Source organism: Sus scrofa, chromosome 10 (genome assembly GCF_054392235.1).
Source record: "Sus scrofa isolate SSC_HxYL_T2T_F1_AM1 chromosome 10, Sscrofa_HxYL_maternal_Yorkshire_Landrace_v2.0, whole genome shotgun sequence".
Classification (NCBI taxonomy): Eukaryota; Metazoa; Chordata; class Mammalia; order Artiodactyla; family Suidae; genus Sus; species Sus scrofa.
This window is the reverse complement of record NC_139392.1, coordinates 68,638,573-68,656,095: the sequence shown is the minus strand read 5'-3', so window position 1 is coordinate 68,656,095 and position 17,523 is coordinate 68,638,573. Positions and strand designations below refer to the sequence as shown.

At 40.5% G+C, this 17,523-nt stretch overlaps 1 protein-coding gene across 1 annotated transcript in view; it reads left to right on the top strand.

Annotated features, from left to right (window-relative positions):
- LOC146399493 (uncharacterized) overlaps nucleotides 1–17,523 on the top strand; it is a 119,080-nt gene that overhangs the window by 56,349 nt on the left and 45,208 nt on the right. Inside the window, exon 2 of the mRNA XM_084980191.1 lies at nucleotides 14,490–14,597. The gene's annotated coding sequence lies outside the window, so the exon portion shown is untranslated. The remainder of the gene's footprint in view (nucleotides 1–14,489; nucleotides 14,598–17,523) is intronic.

The following is a 17,523-nucleotide window of genomic DNA, read 5'->3' as shown; positions in this document are numbered from 1 at the left end:
TCTGAAAACATCCTTCAGTTCACATAGCCATGACTAAGGAGGAAGTTTCCACTGGTCAATGCCTCATAGCTCACAGAAGACGTCTAGAGAGCTGGTGTTGTCCAAAGGACAAGGAATAGGAGGGGATCACATGTCTAGAGGCAGCTGAAATAAGGGGCTTCCACGGCAGGGGTCGGGAAGCATCAGAAAGGCGGGGTGGGATTTACATAGACCAGCTCCGGCCACTGGATGGCTTTACTCGGCCATGGCTTAGCCTGCCTTTGGCTTAGCCTTGCTTGACACGTCTCAGCTGTGATACTCAGCCCTCCTGATTTCCCCTAAAATCTCCCTGGACCCCTGAGCCAAACATGCTTTCCTTGGTGGGATTGAGACTCGCCAGCTCTAAAACCAGCCTCCCGAGGCACCTGTGACTCATCTACTTTCTTGGACCTGTTCACATTCATTCATTCATTCATTGACTCGACATTGATTCAGTAACCGGTTCCTGTCTCCCCTTGGTATGTCAGTGGTGCTGGGGGCTGGATGCTCCTGTAGACATAACCCAGTCTCTGCCTTTGTGGATGGTACTGCCTGGTTGGGGAGCTGGCCAGGAAAAGTGGCAATTTCAAAACCATATACTAAACGGTACATAGGGGTGAGTGGGTGCTATGGGGACACATCAGAAGGCTGCCCCACCTGATCTGGGAGCAGAAAACACCCAAAGAGCTTAGGTTTAAGCCAAGCAGTGAGGGAAAAGCAGGAGATAGGCAAATGACTTAAGGGAGAGTGACAGTAAGGAGGGAAGGTTCTATGGAGAAGGAAAGGAACAGACTGATGTCTGTGGGATCCAGGCAGATCCAGTTCAGAGAAGCATGTGGATGGAGAAAAAAGTAAAACAGTTAGTGGAGTGATGACTGAGGAGCCTGGACGGGGAGATCAGATGTGAAGAGCCTTGTCTGCCATGTTTCACAGTGGAGGAATTCCTGTTGTGGCTCAGTGGGGTTAAGGACCCAGCGTGGTCTCCATGAGGATGCAGGTTTGATCCCTGGCCTCCATCAGTGGGTTAAGGATCTAGTGTTGCCATGGCTGTGGTGTAGGCCAGCTGCTGCAGCTCCAGATTGACCCCAAGCCTGGGAACAGCCTTCAAAAGAAAACACACAGAAAAACCAACACAAAGTGGAGCGTTATTGGGATTAGTTAGGAATGAACCCAGGTACCATGTTTCCATTAGAACAGCTGTGTCCACATGTGGGATAGGCTTGTATCCAAGCCTCCAGACTTCACCCTGAATAGGTGAGTCGACTCTTAAGTATTTAGCTGGCTTCCCTCCCCTTATCCCACTGTTAACCCAGGTTGTGACCACAGCATGCACCATTTGTGTCCCCTGACTGGTGGCCTCCCCCAGGTCACGGGGTCACACATTCCTCTCCCCAGTCTCTGTGGCCCATCTGGGCTCACAACACACCTCCAGGGCTCTGGTTTCATGCATTTCTATCAACATGCCTCTCTTGCTTAATGGTAACTCAGATTAAGATCTGGAACATGCAAAAATGTAGGAGCTTACCGTTGACTCCATAACTACGATGGGCAGGAGAAGTTTCCAGGCAATGCAGTAATGATTAAAAAAGACTAAGCTTCTAGCTTCATGGAGCTGAAGAGACAGATAAACAAGATAGCGGAGAGTGACGGTTCTTATGTAGAAAATCGTTATGAGGATGATGCTTGTTCTGTAGAAAACTTAAGCAGTAGGGGTTGCTGGACAGTGTTATTTTACTTTAGGATTGTACATATACACACAATAGAATAGATGCATGCTGTCATACTACGAGCCTATGTCAATAAGTTTTTTAATGACCTCAGGATTCAAAAATCAGAGAATTTACGTAACCAGTTTGAAATCATAAATTTGGATAGTAATGTTATTGTCACTTATCAATATCAGTTTTCAAAAGTCAGACTTTTTGTTTACTAAATTCAATGTGTGATTATAATTTTAGATTTGTCATGGAATAAACCGGATTTTGCCATCATCTTATGGTCTAAATGCCCCTGCTTTAAATAAGGTGACTCAATGGCATTGTTGAATTAGGATTTTGCTTTAAGAAAATAATAGTTAAGCACTTCACTGTTTTTTAAAATTTATTTTATTGAATTATATTTGATTTACAATGTTGTGTTAGTTTCTGCTGTACAGCAGAGTGATTTGGTTCTAGATAGATAGATAGATAGATAGATAGATAGATAGATAGATAGATAGGCAGCTTTTTCAAATTCTTTTCCATTATGGTTTATCACAGGATATTGAATGTAATTCCCTGTGCTATACAGTAGGACCTTGTTGTTTACCCACCCTACATATACTAGGTTGCATCTGCCAACCCCAAACTCCCAGTCTACCCCTCTCCCCAACTCCACTCTCCTTTGGTAACCACAAGTCTGTTTTCTACATCTGTGAGTCTGGTTCTGTTTCATAGATACTTTCATTTGTGTCATATTTTATTTTATTTTTTGATTTTATTTTACTGTAGTGATAATACTAGAGATTTATTCTCTTAAGTTTTTATTTATTTATTTATTTTTGCTTTTTGGGGCCATACCCACAGCATATGGAGGTTCCTAGGCTAGGGGTCTAATCAGAGCTACAGCTACCAGCCTACACCACAGCCACAGCAACTCCAGATCTGAACCATATCTGCAACCTACACCACAGCTCACAACAATGACAGATTCTTAACCCAGTGAGTGAGGCTAGGGATCAAACCCACAACCTCACGGTTCCTAGTCAGATTCGTTCCCGCTGCACCTGGACAGGAACTCCTATTTGTGTCATATTTTAGATTGCACATATAAGTGACACCATATAGTATTTGTCTTTCTCTTTCTGACTCATCACTTAGTATGAGAATCTCTAGATCCATCCATGTTGCTGCAAATGGCAATAGTTCATTTGTTTTTAATGGCTGAATAATACTCCATTTTACATGTGTGCCACATCTTCTTTATCCATTCATCTGCCCATAGACTTTTAGGTGGTTTCTATGTCTGTTCACTATTGTGAATAGTGCTGCAGTGACCATTTGGGTACATGTATCTTTCTGAATGAAAATTTTCTCTGGATGTATGTCCAGGAGTGGGATTGCTGGAATTATATTTTCAGTTTTTTTTAGGGAACCTCCATACTGTTCTCCATAGTGACTGCACCAATTTACATTCCAACCAACAGTGTAGGAGGGCTACTTTTTCTCCTCACCCTCTCTAGCATTTATGATTTTTAATGATGGCCATTCTGACTAGTGTGAGGTGATACCTCGTTATAGTTTTGATTTGCATTTCTCTAATAATTAGCGACGTTGAGCATCTTTTCAGATGCCAATTGGACGCCTGTCTGTCTTCTTTGGAAGAATGTCTATTTAGATCTTCTGCCCATTTTTTGATTGGGTTGTTTATTTTTTTGATTTTGAGATATATGAGCTGTTTGCATACTTTAAAAATTAATCCCAGAGTTCTCGTCATGGCCTAGCAGAAACGAATCTGACTAGCATCCATGAGGACACAGGTTTGATCCCTGGCCTCGCTCACTGGGTTAAGGATCAGGCATTTGCCATGAGCTGTGGTATAGGTTGCAGACAAGGCTCAGATCTGTTGGCTGTGGTGTAGGTCAGCCGCTACAGCTCCAGTCAACCCCTAGCCTGGGAATCTCCATATGCCATGGGTGCAGCCCTGAAAAGACAAAAAATAAAAATAAAAATTAATCCCCTTGTTGGTGGCATTATTTGCAAATATTTTCCCCCAGTCTATAGGTTTCTTTTTATTTTATGGTTTCCTTTTCTGTGCAAAAGCTAAGTTTGATTAGATTCCATTTCCTTTCATTTTTAGTTTTCCTTTTATATCTTTTGTTTTGGGAGGTTGACCTAAGAAAACCCTGAGACAATTTATGTCAGAGAATGTTTTGCCTATGTTCTCTTCTAGGAGTTTTATAGTATCATGTCTTATGTTTAAGCCTTTAAGCTCTTTTGAGTTTATTTTTGTGTATGGTGTGAGGGAGTGTTATAACTTCATTGACTTACATGCAGCCGTCCAACTTTCTCAACACCATTTGCTGAAGAGATCGTCTTTTCTTCATTGTATATTCTTGTCTCTTTTGTCAAGGTTAATTTATTATATGTGTGTGAACTTATTTCTGGACTCTTTATTCTATTGCATTGACCCATATGTCTGTTTTTTGTGCCAATAACACACTGCTTTGATTACTGTAGCTTTGTAATATTGTCTGAAGCCTTGCTTTCTTCTTTTGCCTTGGGATTGCTTTGGCAATTCTGAGTCTGTTATGGTTTCATATAAATTTTAGGAGATTTTATTCCAGTCTGTGAAAAATGTAATGGGTCATTTGATGGGATTTAATTAAACCTGCAGAAGAACTCAAGTATTTATGTTGCATCCTAATTTTTCATTTAGAATGATGGAGAAGCATTCTTGGTACAACTTTTTGGGTGACAAGGACTTTGATAGGGAGTGACACAAGCCTTCCAGTATACCTGATGGGGGTGACAGGAAAGACGACAAGAAAAGCAAGGTTTGAGGAAAGAAGAGCTGAAATTTCCCAGAATCATAAGACAGCATGAACCCTCACATCAAAGCAAGGATACCAGTAGCAAGCAGGATGAAGGACAATAGGCAAGCGTACCACAGAGTGATGTTGAAGAACGTCAAGAATAAAGAGAAATATCTTTAAAGCGCTCAGAGATAAAAAGCAGATTCCATGCAAAGGAGTCTGACAGCAGACATGTCATTATTATAAGAGATATGGGGAGACATTAACGTCTTCATGACATGTGAGAAATTAACCCTCCATCTAGTATTTTATACTCAGCAAAAGTATTAAACGTGCAAAAATAGGAATTTCCATAATTACAAAGATATAAACAGGTAACCACTCATATACTCTTTCTGTAGGGTATGCTTAAAAAAAAAAAAAATGAACCCAGAGGACAGGAATGGACCGCAAGATAACAGTGAACATAGATGTTAACAGAAATGAGATAGTGTATCAACCATCCTTTAGCCTAAAGATTGTCTGTCTTTAAATCTTTTTTGTCTAATAGTCTAGCATGATGAGAAAAGATTTTGGTTTTATATAAGATAAATCTGAAGCTTCAAATAATAATAATATGAAGTATTTATTTAGTGGGAGACATTTAAAATGCTAAGCAGCTTAGACTTTGCTTTAAAAACATTATACAGAAGAATATACTTTAAAATTTTATAGGTAATCAGCAAAAAATGGAATCTATAGCTGCCAAACAAGTAGCAGGGAAGAATGGGAAGATCAAAAACTTTTGTCAGTCCAACAGAAGACAGAAAAGGAGAAAAATGCAAAGGAAATGATAGTGAGTTAAAAATACAAATGTCAGAGATAAAATGCAATAAATAAGTAATCACAATAAATATGAGTGGATTAAGTCAGGAGTTGACAAACTTGTTTTCTGTAGAGGACTAGATAATATTTTACATGTTTCAGGTCACATACAGTCTCCACAATTCTTTAAAAACCTAAAAACCATTCTTAGCCTGTGTGTATGACTTGCAAACCACACAAAAACAGACTTCGGACCACATTTGGCCCTTGGGAGTCATTGGTCAACTTGTAGATTAAACTTTTATCAGAAAAAAAAACTTTCAGATAGAATTTTTTAAAAGCCAGCTATAGCTTTCTCACAATACAAAAGCCTTAAAAATATACAAAAGATCTATAATAAAGCATGGGGAAAGACACTCTATGTGTATACAATTCACCCTTGAACAGCCCGGGTTTGAATTGTGGAGGTCTTCTTATAAATGGATTTTCTCCAGTAGTAAATGTTTGAGCCCTACGTGGCACCTGGTTGGTTGAATTGAAGATGCGGAACTGGGGATGCAGAAGAACAGCTAATAGGAGGAAGCGTCTGTAAGTTAAGGGCCAAGATTGAGCGTGCAGAGTGTTGGGGACCTTATCCCGAGCTTTATTCAGAGGTCAACTGTATTAACCAAGAGAAAGCTAGTTGACAGGCCTGGAAGCATGGATTCCAGGGCAGGTAGTTTATCTAGGAGATGATCCCAGGAAACATAGTAGGGAAGTTGAGGGAAGAGAAGGAAGCCAGTCAAAGAAGTTATCGGCCAGGTAGCACCATGGCAAATGGAGCTCTGCCCCTCTAACCTTGTGGGCTCTGGGAGACCAAGTAGATTGTGGCTCAGAGCTTCTACCTGAGGAGCAAGGGAGTTCCAGTGTTTATTGATCAACCCCCCAAGTGTCCTGATCGAGTGCTGGCTCTGGGAACAGTGGCTCATGACTCTCTTGGCTTGCCTTGCGGATAAGCAAAGAGTTCTACCGTGGCCAGAAAGAAAAACCCTCACGAAGAAAGTTACAGGCTTTTGCAGACAGCAGCCTTTGCAGAAAGACATGAGGCTGAGGGGATTTGAGTGGGGTAAGGCGTGCCTTTGGCTCCACTAGTCCAACAGTAGTAATCTGACTCAAAATTGACTTGAGGGCAAAAGGCATAAGTAGGAACAGAATGGGAAATGCCACAATGATAGAGGAATAATCCACCCAAAAGCCAAACCCATCATAAATTCTCTCAGGACCTGGTATCAGAATATGCAAAGCAAAAAATCAATATAATTACATAGGTTCATTGATACATTTTTAGCAAATTTCTATTAGAAATTAATAGACCACGCAGACAGAAATGAGTCAGGGAAGCAGAAGATAGGGTGGGAAATATTAAATTGTGATAATTCATGCAAAGAATGAAAATGTGAGAACAATTCTGAGTAAAATGGGTTCCACTGGGCTAACTCTAGGTATCAGTAGGGCTGTGTTCCTGTTCCGTTTTGTCTTTTCCAGCTTCCAGAGTTCCCATGCCTTCTTTGGCTCACATCTTCATCCATCTTCAAAGCCTGCTACATAAGCACCTTCAAAAGGTGCTCTCTGACTCTCTTGCCTTCCTCTTTCACTTTTAAGGACTCTTCTGGTTACTTTATCCCAATCTGCCAAGTCCCTTTTTCCATGTAAGGTGACCTGTTCACAGATTCTAGGACTAGATGTCCCAGAATTAGCACATGGACTTCTTTGGGAGGGTTACCATGGTCCCTGGCACACATGCTATGTACAGTTCTGCATATTAGAGAGGTAGAGATGCGTTAGTGTACTCTTTTCCTTTTTTTTTTTTTTTTTTTTTGCTTTTTAGGGCCACACCTGAGGCATGCGGAAGTTCCCAGATTAGGGGTAGAATTGGAGCTACAGCTGCTGGCCTATGCCACAGCCATAGCAACTCAGGATCTGAGCCATGTCTGCAGCCTACACCACAGCTCACAGCAATGCCTGATCCTTAACCCACTGAGCAAAGCCAGGGATCGAACCCACAACCTCATTGTTACTAGTCAGATTCATTTCTGCTGCACCACAATGGGAACTCCTGCATTAGTATACTCTGCTTACTCTTGAGATCAGAGAAAATATAGGAAAAGGAAACTATAGACCCATTTTATTAGAAGTGCAGAGGCAAAACATTCTAAATGAATTAGTAGCAAATTAAATTCAGCAGTGTTTATAGGTTGGGTTCGTTTCCAGAACAGAAGGGTGGTTTCCAAAATATTTTGATATAATCTGCTACATTATGAGATTAAAAAAGTCATTCTGATTATCTCAGCAATTCCATAAAAAGCATTTGATTTACAAAAAATCAACATTCAGGAAGTTCCCGTCGTGGCTCAGTGGTTAACGAATCCGACTAGGAACTATGAGGTTGCGGGTTTGATTCCTGGCCTTGCTCAGTGATTTAAGGATCCAGTGTTGCTGTGAACTGTGGTGTGGGTCAAAGACGCGGCTCGGATCCCGAGTTGCTGTGGCTCTGGTGTGGGCCAGTGGCTACAGCTCTGATTAGACCCCTAGCCTGGCAATCTCCATATGCCACGGGAGCGGCTCAAGAAAAGGCAAAAAGACAAAATAAATAAATAAATAAATAATATTCATCATAATTTTTAAAAATCTTAGCAAACTAGAAATGAAGGGAGCTTTCTTTACCTAATACGCAAAACCTACAGTAATCATGCATACTTTAATGAAGTATCCTCATTAAAGTCAGGGACAAAAACAATAAGATGTCATGTCACCATTCCCTTCGCTAATGAACTAAAGGTTCTAGACGGTCCAATAGATGAGTAAAAACATAAGAGATACAAGAGTTGGAAAGAAAAATGAGGCATGTTTATAGTCATAAAAAACCTAAGATATAATATTCCTAGTAATGTATCAGTATAAAAATTCTAAAACTAATTTGAAAGTTGGCACCCCCTTTTTTTTGTTGTTTTTTTGTGTGTGTGTGTTTTTTTTTTTTTTTTTTTTTTTTGCTTTTTAGGGCCATACCTGCAGCCCAGGGGAGATTCCCAGACTAGGGGTAGAATTGAAGCTGTAGCTGTGGCCTATGCCATAGCCGCAGCAACACCAGATCTGAGCCATATCTGCAACCTACACCACAGCTCATGGCCAAGCTAGATCCTTAACCCACTGAGCAAGGCGAAAGAGTGAACCTGCATCTTCATGGATGCTAGTCAGATTTGTTTCCACCGAGCCACAATGGGAACTCTGGCACCCATTTTTTAATGCAATCTCAGCATAATCAATAACATTCCTAATAATCCATTAGGAAAACAGTTCACAAAAACGCACTTTTTGCAATGACAGTAAAAATGATCATTTACTGAAGGCTAATAAATCCAACAAAATGTACCTGATAATTGAGAACAAAATACAGCATTGTTGAAGTAATGGAAGTTTCAAATGCATGGAGAAGTCCTAAATAAAAGTCACATTTTGGGATTGGAAGTATTACTATAGTAAAGATAGTTTGCCCAAAATTATTTTATAAATTCAAAGTTTAATTCTATCTAAAAATATCACCAGTGTTTTATACAGAACTTGATAAGTGTCCTTAAGATTTATATGGTAGAGAGGAGGACAAGAATAGCCTAAAAAAATCTTTACAGAAGAGTGAGTTAGGGAAGAGATCAATACTTTTTGTAAAATTATAGTGTTTAATACAGTGTGATATGGGCACAGAGATAGAGAAGGTGCTCAGTGGGATAGAATACAGGGCTCAGTCCCATTCACACAGGGAAATTTAGTACTTGTCAGGAGTTGCATTACTGATTAGCAGACTAATGAAATGATGGTCATAAAATTAATAAACCATATGGGAAAAAATAAAGTTTAATTCTTGCTTCATTCCCCTGGCCGGATTTAAAACTCAATGTGTGGAGCAGAATTTTAATTTTAATTTTTTTGTTTTAATTTCATTTTGCTTTTTAAGGCCTCACTCGCAGTATATGGAAGTTCCCAGGCTAGGGGTCAAATTGGAGCTGCAGCTGCTGGCCTACACCACAGCCACAGCACCACAGGATCTGAGCTGCATCTATGACCTACACCACAGCTCATGGTAATGCCGGATCCTTAACCCACTGAGTGGGGCCAGGGATCAAACTCTCATCCTCGTGGACACTAGTGCGGTTTGTAACCTGATGAACTACAGTGGGAACTCCCTGGAGCAGTATTTTAAAAATGTAGAAGCTAGCAATAAGACAATATCCTTAAGACCTGAGAATGGAGAGAGAGAGAGAGGTCTTAAACAGTATACAATAGCTGTGGAAGAAAGAATAGATAAATCTGACTCCTCTAAAATAATACCCGTCTTTATAAAAAGATGCTATAAATGAAATTGAAACACAGTCTGAAAGATATTTCCAGTGCATGTGGTTGACAAAGGATTAGTTGCCAGAGTATACAATAATTGCCTGCAAATTAAAGAGAGAAAGAACTTGATGAAAATAGGTAAAGTGTTTTTGTTTTTTGTTTGTTTTGTTTTGTTGGTGGGGTGGGGGGAGTAAATCACAGAAGTTTTCAGGGCAGTGAAACTACTCTGACACCATCATGATGGATACATGTATGTCATTGTACATTTGTCCAAACCCTCAGAATGTACAACCCCTGGAGTGAACCCTAATGTAAACTATGGACTTTGGGTGATTACGATGCGTCAGTACTAGTTCATCAGTTGTAACAAATGTATTGCTTTGATGGAGGGTGTAGATGAGGAAGGCATGGGATGATAATGAAGGCATGGGGGCAGGGGGTATATGGGAAATGGCTTCTCCATTTTGCCATGAACCTTAAACTTCTCCCCCCAAATAGTCTTACATTTAAACAGTAAGCACAGTTCTATGAGATGGCAGTTTATAATAGAGGATTGCCTCCTGACCCATAAACATGAGAAAATGTTTCACTTTTACCAGTAATCAGAGACATGAAAAATAAAAAATAAGTTGCCATTTCACATCATGAGGTTAGAGAAATATTTAAAGCCTGACAATACCAAATGGTGACTTGGATGTGGAGCAGGGAGAACTTTCAAATATTTCTGTTGGAAGTGTCAATTTGTACAAAATATTTGGAGAATAATTTGACAGTGTCTAGCAGCGATGAAACTCTGTATTCCCTGTGTCCCAGCATTCCAGACCCTTCCTAGAGGAATTCTTGCGGATCGTTACACAAACGCACTTGTGCAGGAATGTTCATGGTAGAGGTGCCAGTAATGGTAACAATCTGGAAATCATTGAATGTCCATCAACAGGAGATGAATAAACAAATCCTGATGCAAGCAAGCAAAGAGGAACCCTGCACAACTTAAAAACGAGTGAACTGGAGCCCTGGGTATCAACACCGATTAATCTCAGAAAGAGAAGGAAAAAAAAAAACCATAGAATGAGATCTAGAATGGGATACCACTTGTGTTAAGTTTTAATCTCTCAAAAAAATGCTGTTATTACAGAGTTCCCTACATAAGTAGTAAAGTGGAACAACTTACATGAGAAAGATAAACACCAGATTATTAACAGCAGCTCTCCCTCGGGACAGAGGAGGGGACCAGGATCCAGAAAGGGCACATAAGGGGGATTTCCACTTTATCTGCGACATTTGGTTTCTTTTCTTTTCTTTTACATTTTTGCTTTTTAGGGCTGCACCTGCAGCATATGGAGGTTTCCAGGCTAGGGGTCGAATTGGAGCTGTAGCCGCCGGCCTACGCCAGAGCTATAGCAACACAGGATCCCAAGCTGTGTCTGCAGACCTACACCACAGCCCACAGCAACGCCAGATCCCCAACCCTACTGAGTGAGGCCAGGGATCGAACCTGCAACCTTACAGTTACTAGTCAGATTTGTTTCCACTGCGCCACAATGGGAACTCCCCTGCAACATTTGATTTCTTAGAAGAAAAAAAGTATGGAGCAAATAGGGTAGTATGTCCAAATTTGATAAAGCACAGGGGTACCACTGGGTTTTCTATTTTAATTTACATACTTCTCTATGTCCATTCATTCAAAATGAGTACCTAGCATGTGCCAAACACTGATTTAAGAACTAGGGATAGAAGTGAAGTAAGTCAGAAAGAGAAAGACGAATACCATATGATATCACTTACATGTGGAAACTAAAATATGGCACAAATGGACTGATCCTACAAAAGAGAAACAGACTCACAAAGGTAGAGAACAGACTTGTGGCTGCTGAGGGAAGAGTGGAGGGAGTGGGATGGACTGGGAGACTGGGGTTAGTTGAGACAAACTATTCCATTTAGAAGGGATAAGCAATGAGGTCCTGCTGTACAGCACAGGGAACTATATCCAGACTCTTGGGATAGAACATGATGGAGGATAATATGATAAAAAGAATACACACACACACACACATACACACACGACTAGGTCACTTTGCTGTACAACAGAAATGGCACAGCATTGTAAACCACTATACTTTAATAAAAATTAAATATTAAAAAAAGAACTAATGATAGAGCATTGAGCAAAAAAAGACAAAACTCACACTCATAGAACTTATATTTTGAAGAGTGTTTAAGATATTTCGTGGGGTTTTTTTTTTTAAGAAAAAAGTAAGAGAAAGACGAGGAAGTGAATAAAAGTGAAGATGAATTGGTTAGAATTGTGTAGATTCAGTTATGTTTGGTGAGCAGTGATTTATGGTGGTTAGCAATATATTCAGTAAAGTGATTTTCTCTGGTGGGATTCCACTGCCTGATTGCAAGCAAGTAGAAAAGTAAGTGGGTTGGTCCAAAGTTGTTTTGCTAGGAAGGGAAGTATAATTAAAATGCAAAGGTTCAAAGAGGATTCTGGGAAGGTGGCACATTGGGAAGCACCAGGAACCTGTCTTTGCTCCTCCCAATAACTGCATTGTCAGAGTCTGTCCAATGTAACCACTTGGGAACTCTGAAGTCTAGCGGCTTCTAGGGGAAGGCTTCATGGTGAAATGTGGTTTTAATTCAATTAATTTCAGCTCAGAGCATGGTAGCAGCTACCCATCCTCCACCTCTCCAACCCCCACCCCCACCCCTTCACCAGTAGCCTTACATGTGTTGCTGGGGAAGCTTGTGTAGCTTTCAGGAGGCAGGGGATCTGTGCCCTGATTGCCTCTTGCTGCTTCTGATTGTAAAGGTGCAGGTGAAGTGGCGAGCAAGCATTATTGCAACACCCCACCCCCACCCCCACCGATTTGGCTGAAGAGTCTTGCAACACATTTAAAGGGCTAGTGACTCCCCTCTTCATTTTTCTCTTTGTACCCATTTGAAAGCCAGACAGGACAGAGTAGAATATTCAGAAACAACTGCCTGTATGGGACAATTATAAAAGCTACCATACATATCTTGAGATAGGTACAGATGCAGAAAAGATAAGAGAGGACCCTAAGTATTTACCTCAGTCTGATCCTAGGCATAGAGACAGCCTATAATGTAAGAGAGAGAAAGATCTCTCTCTTTGAGGAAGAGGAAGAATCAGATTTCCAGTTACCATGTCATTAGATGTGATGTCCTGCTTTAAACAGAAAATCACAGGGAATACAAAGAAACTGGAAAGTGTGGCCCATTCAAAGGAAAAAAAAATAAGTAAACCAACTGAAAATGTTTCAGAGAAACACCAGATAGTAGACTTACTAGACAAAGATTCAAAGCAACTATCTTAAGGATGTTCAAAGAACTAAAGGAGAATGAGGAGAAAGTCAAGAAAACAATGTATGAACAAAATGGAAATATCAATAAATATATTTAAAATGTAAAAAAAGATAAATTCTAGCTAACATGTGGAAGCAAAACAAGTTTCCTAATAAGAAAACTGTGGAGTATTACTTAGCCCTTAAAAAGAAAGGAAATTCTGATATATGTTACAACATGGATGAATGAGCCTTGCTAAATGATTTTATGTCAGTCTGGAAGTTCACTATTGCTTTTCTTGCTCAGTGATTTTAAACAAATTGAGTAGTTCCAATTGTGTTCTTTTTTCCTTTCTTTTCTAAGCTGCAGTCATATTCCCACCTAAGGTGTGCCGCTATGTATTGGCTATTATGGTGTTTCACAAAGTGTTTAGACATTGAGCAGCCTTCCTTAATTCTTTCTGCTATTTGGCACAATTGTTGTTTAAAGTAGGTATTGCATGAAAACATTGTGACTTTTTTTCTCTTCAAGATAACTGGAAAAAATTATGCTAAATAAAATACACCGGTGACAAAAAGAGAAGTACTGTACAATTCCATTTATGTGAAGTACCTAAGGTGCTCAAAAAGACAGGGGAAGGAAATTAGAATAGTCATTTTCAGGGACTGACAGGAGGGGGTTAGTGTTTAATAGGTGCAGAGTTTCAGTTTTGCAAAATGAAAAAGTTGTGGCAATGGTTCTGATGGTTTCATTGCATTGTGGATGTACTTAATGTACTTAATGCCCCTGAATTATGCACGTAAAAATAAGTAAGATGGAGGAGTTCCTGTTGTGGCTCAGCAATAACAAACTAGTATTCATGAGGACACAGGTTTGATCCCTGGCCTCGCTCAGTGGGTTAAGGAGCTGACGTTGCCATGACTGTGGCGTAAGCCAGCAGCTGCAGCTCTGACTTGACCCCTCACTTGGGAACTTACATATGCCATGGGTGTGGCCCTCAAGGGAAAAAAAATAGTTTTATGTTTTGTGTATTTCACCGCAATAAAAGAAAAATGGTAAAAACCAAGCAAAGGTACGAGGGCCGAAGGACTATGGAATATTTGCAGGAGTTTAGCTGAGACAATGGGCCATGGACTCCAAGCTGGATAGGGTGGGGATGTGGGGGAAGATAGGGAGAAAGTGGGAGGAGCAATGGATGTAAGTTTCATGGGGGCAACAGGTGATTGAATGGTTGTAGGGTTTCCTGTGTAGACCAGGGAAGAAGGACAAGTGCTGCCCGAAGAGGTTTGAACTGACATTTAGTCCCCACTTATTGATATACCTTGGATGTTTTTCCATTTCAAAAGCCATACTCCTATCATGTGCAGTTTAACAGGGCGTTCCATTTTATAGGTGTGTCATAATTGAATTAACCAATTTCAGCTTGTTAATCTCAATTAACAAGTTGATTACTTAAACTCCAAAATCATGGTCCTTACAGAAATCCTCGCCAAGCAATCTCTGACCATCTCAAGACCAGTGGAAGAAACCCTGGGCTCCAGAGGAACTCGAGAGCAGAGCTACTGACCGGTGCCTCTCCAAGGAAAAGGTGGGTAGCCCAGAAGTCTCTGTGTGCTTAACCATGTTGGAACAGAGGTCAGGTTACTCTCACTTCCCCAATGATATATATGACTTAATTAATTCAAATTTACTGAGTCGCTTTTCTGTGACAAGAGCTGTATCGGGAACTGGAAATATAAAGAAATGTTCTCCAAGATAGAATGCAGAATTCAATGAGGACATAAATTACTATAAGACAAAGTTCAGGCAAAAGCAGATTTAGCACAAAGTGAATGCTGCCTGTGTCAGTGGCCCTCACTTACTGGGGCCCTTCCCAATGCTTGGTGGTAAAATTTGAAATTTGATAAAATTGGAAAATGAGATTTTTTTTTAATTTTATATATTTATTTAAAATTTTTATTGAAATAGGAGCTCCCCGTTTTGGTACAGCAGAAAAGGAAGCCGAGTAGGAACCATGAGGTTTCGGGTTCGATCCCTGGCCTCGCTCAGTGGGTTAAGGATCTGGCGTTGCTGTGAGCTGTGGTGTAGGCCGGCAGCTGAGCTCTAGTTTAACCCCTAGCCTGGGAACCTTCATATGCTGCAGGTGCAGCCCTAAAAAGCAAAAAAAAGAAAAGAAAGAAAAAAAAATTTTTGAAATGAAGTTTGATTTACAATGTTGTAATAGTTTCAGGTGTACAGCAAAGTGAGTCAATGATATATATATATATATTCATATATATGTATATATGTGCATATGTATGTATATATATATTCTTTTTCAGATTCTTTTCTGTTATAAGTTATTGCAAGATACTGCATATGGTTCCCTGCGTATAGTTACACTAGGTCCTTGTAAGTGAGATTTTTTTAAAAAATAACTATGTTTCCCTTCTTACCTTCCCCATTGCCAAAATGGCCAAGGACATTTTCGAGATCCAGCAAAGTTGTCCTGAGGACGTATCCAGCTGAGTTTATTGAAATGTATGCCTGGAGCTCACAGACATTGAATTGCAAACTTATTTCCACTTAGACCTGTGTAGGAGTGATTTCTAGAAACGTCTCAGCACCCCAGTGCCAAATCACTGGGCATTGATTTGGGTAAAGAACAGAGGCTGTGTCGTGACAGGAACATGCCCTGTGGCGCTCAGTACAGGAAGGAGGCAGGTAGTAGAGTAGACATGAGGTTTGAAGTGAATGGAGCCCAGAACTAGTGTGTGGGAAATTCTTCTCCTCAGACTGGTAAAACTGTAAACAGAGCATTTGGTTCACAGCACTGCCTGGTCAAAAGTGAACTTTCTGAAGTCAGGGATGCTGTCAGCAACCCAGCATAAATACGTGAACACTTCTACACACAGCATTCTTTTTTTTTTTTTTTTTTTTTTCTGTTGGTAATTGCACAGGGTAATAGAATGTTTAGGAATCTAGGCACAGCCTGGTGGTGGTATTCCACAGAGTGGGCATGTGCATATGCAAAGTTGTATGTTTGGTGCATTCCACTTCTCAACAATAGTAAAATTGTGGCTAAATATTAGAGAAGAGAAATGATTATCTGTCCTTTTTCTCTACAAAAAAAAAAAAAATGACAAGTAACAGGTAGTTGCTTAATGAAAAAGCCATTATTTTTCTAGATTTTGTAATGTCTGTTGCATTCATTAACTGGTTAAAACCTGATTCTGTTGTGCTTTCTTTATTTTTTATTTTTTTTGTCTTTTTGCTATTTCTTGGGCCGCTCCAGCGGCATATGGAGCTTCCCAGGCTAGGGGTCCAATCGGAGCTGTAGTCACCGGCCTAAGCCAGAGCCACAGCAACGCGGGATCCGAGCCGCGTCTGCAACCTACACCACAGCTCACAGCAATGCCGGATCGTTAACCCACTGAGTAAGGGCAGGGACCGAACCCGCAACCTCATGGTTCCTAGTCAGATTCATTAACTACTGCGCCACGATGGGAACTCCTCTTTATTTTTTAAATTTATTTTTATTACGGTTTTTTCTTTTTAGAGCTGCGCCTGCAGCATATGGAAATTCCCAGGGTAAGGGTCAAATCAGAGCTGCAGCTTAGGCCTAGACCACAGCCACAGTAACACCGGATCTGAGCCACATCTTCCACCTACACCACAGCTTATGGCAATACTGGATCCTTAACCCACCAAGTGAGGCCAGGGATGGAACCCATATCCTCACAGACACTATGCTGGGTTCTCAGCTGGCTGAGCCACAATGGGAACTCTGCGATTTCTTTCTTTTAAATTAAGAAATCATCTTCATGTCTTAATTTTATACTAATCACTTTCAGTTATTTTTACTTGAGACACCCCCTAATTTTTTAAACTTTAGGCCCTATGGAGTCTGGGTCTCCCCCAGGGCAAGGTCGTGAGTGTGATAAGAAGAAAATATAAGAGGGGCAGGGCTGGATGTTGAAAAGGTAGAAATGACTAATGACAGATCAAGGAAGGGTTTTAGCTGAGCAGTGATGGAGAGTAGGAGTTTGAATTCACAGATACCGTGAATGCTGCTCTAAGTGAAGAAGGGAAGTCTTCATAGCTTTTAAATAATTTCTGTCACTGGACCTGCCTACCCAGATATCCCCAGTTGGGTGCTGACATATCGCATCTACCTTTACGTCCTTTTCACTTCCACATCCAAAGCCCTTTTCTGCCGATGTTCTGTGTGCATGGCTTCATGTTACAAATTCTCCTGGACTTGGTGGTGTTTAAGGAGGAGATTTTTCCCAGGGTGGATTCTAGGTAGGAGTTCAAACCAAGGGAAGGTGACAGTTCTGCTGTGCCACCCAGACCCTGAGACATGAATTATGCAGAAACACACTTTCTCTCCTGCTCTTCAACTGAGGTATCTAACTCATGAACAGGAGTCAGAAACAGAAAAGTCCTACTTTTTAGCTCAAGGCTGAAGTCACCTTCCTTTATGAGAAGGAAACAACATAATATTCAAAGCCAAGGACAAGAAGATTTTCACA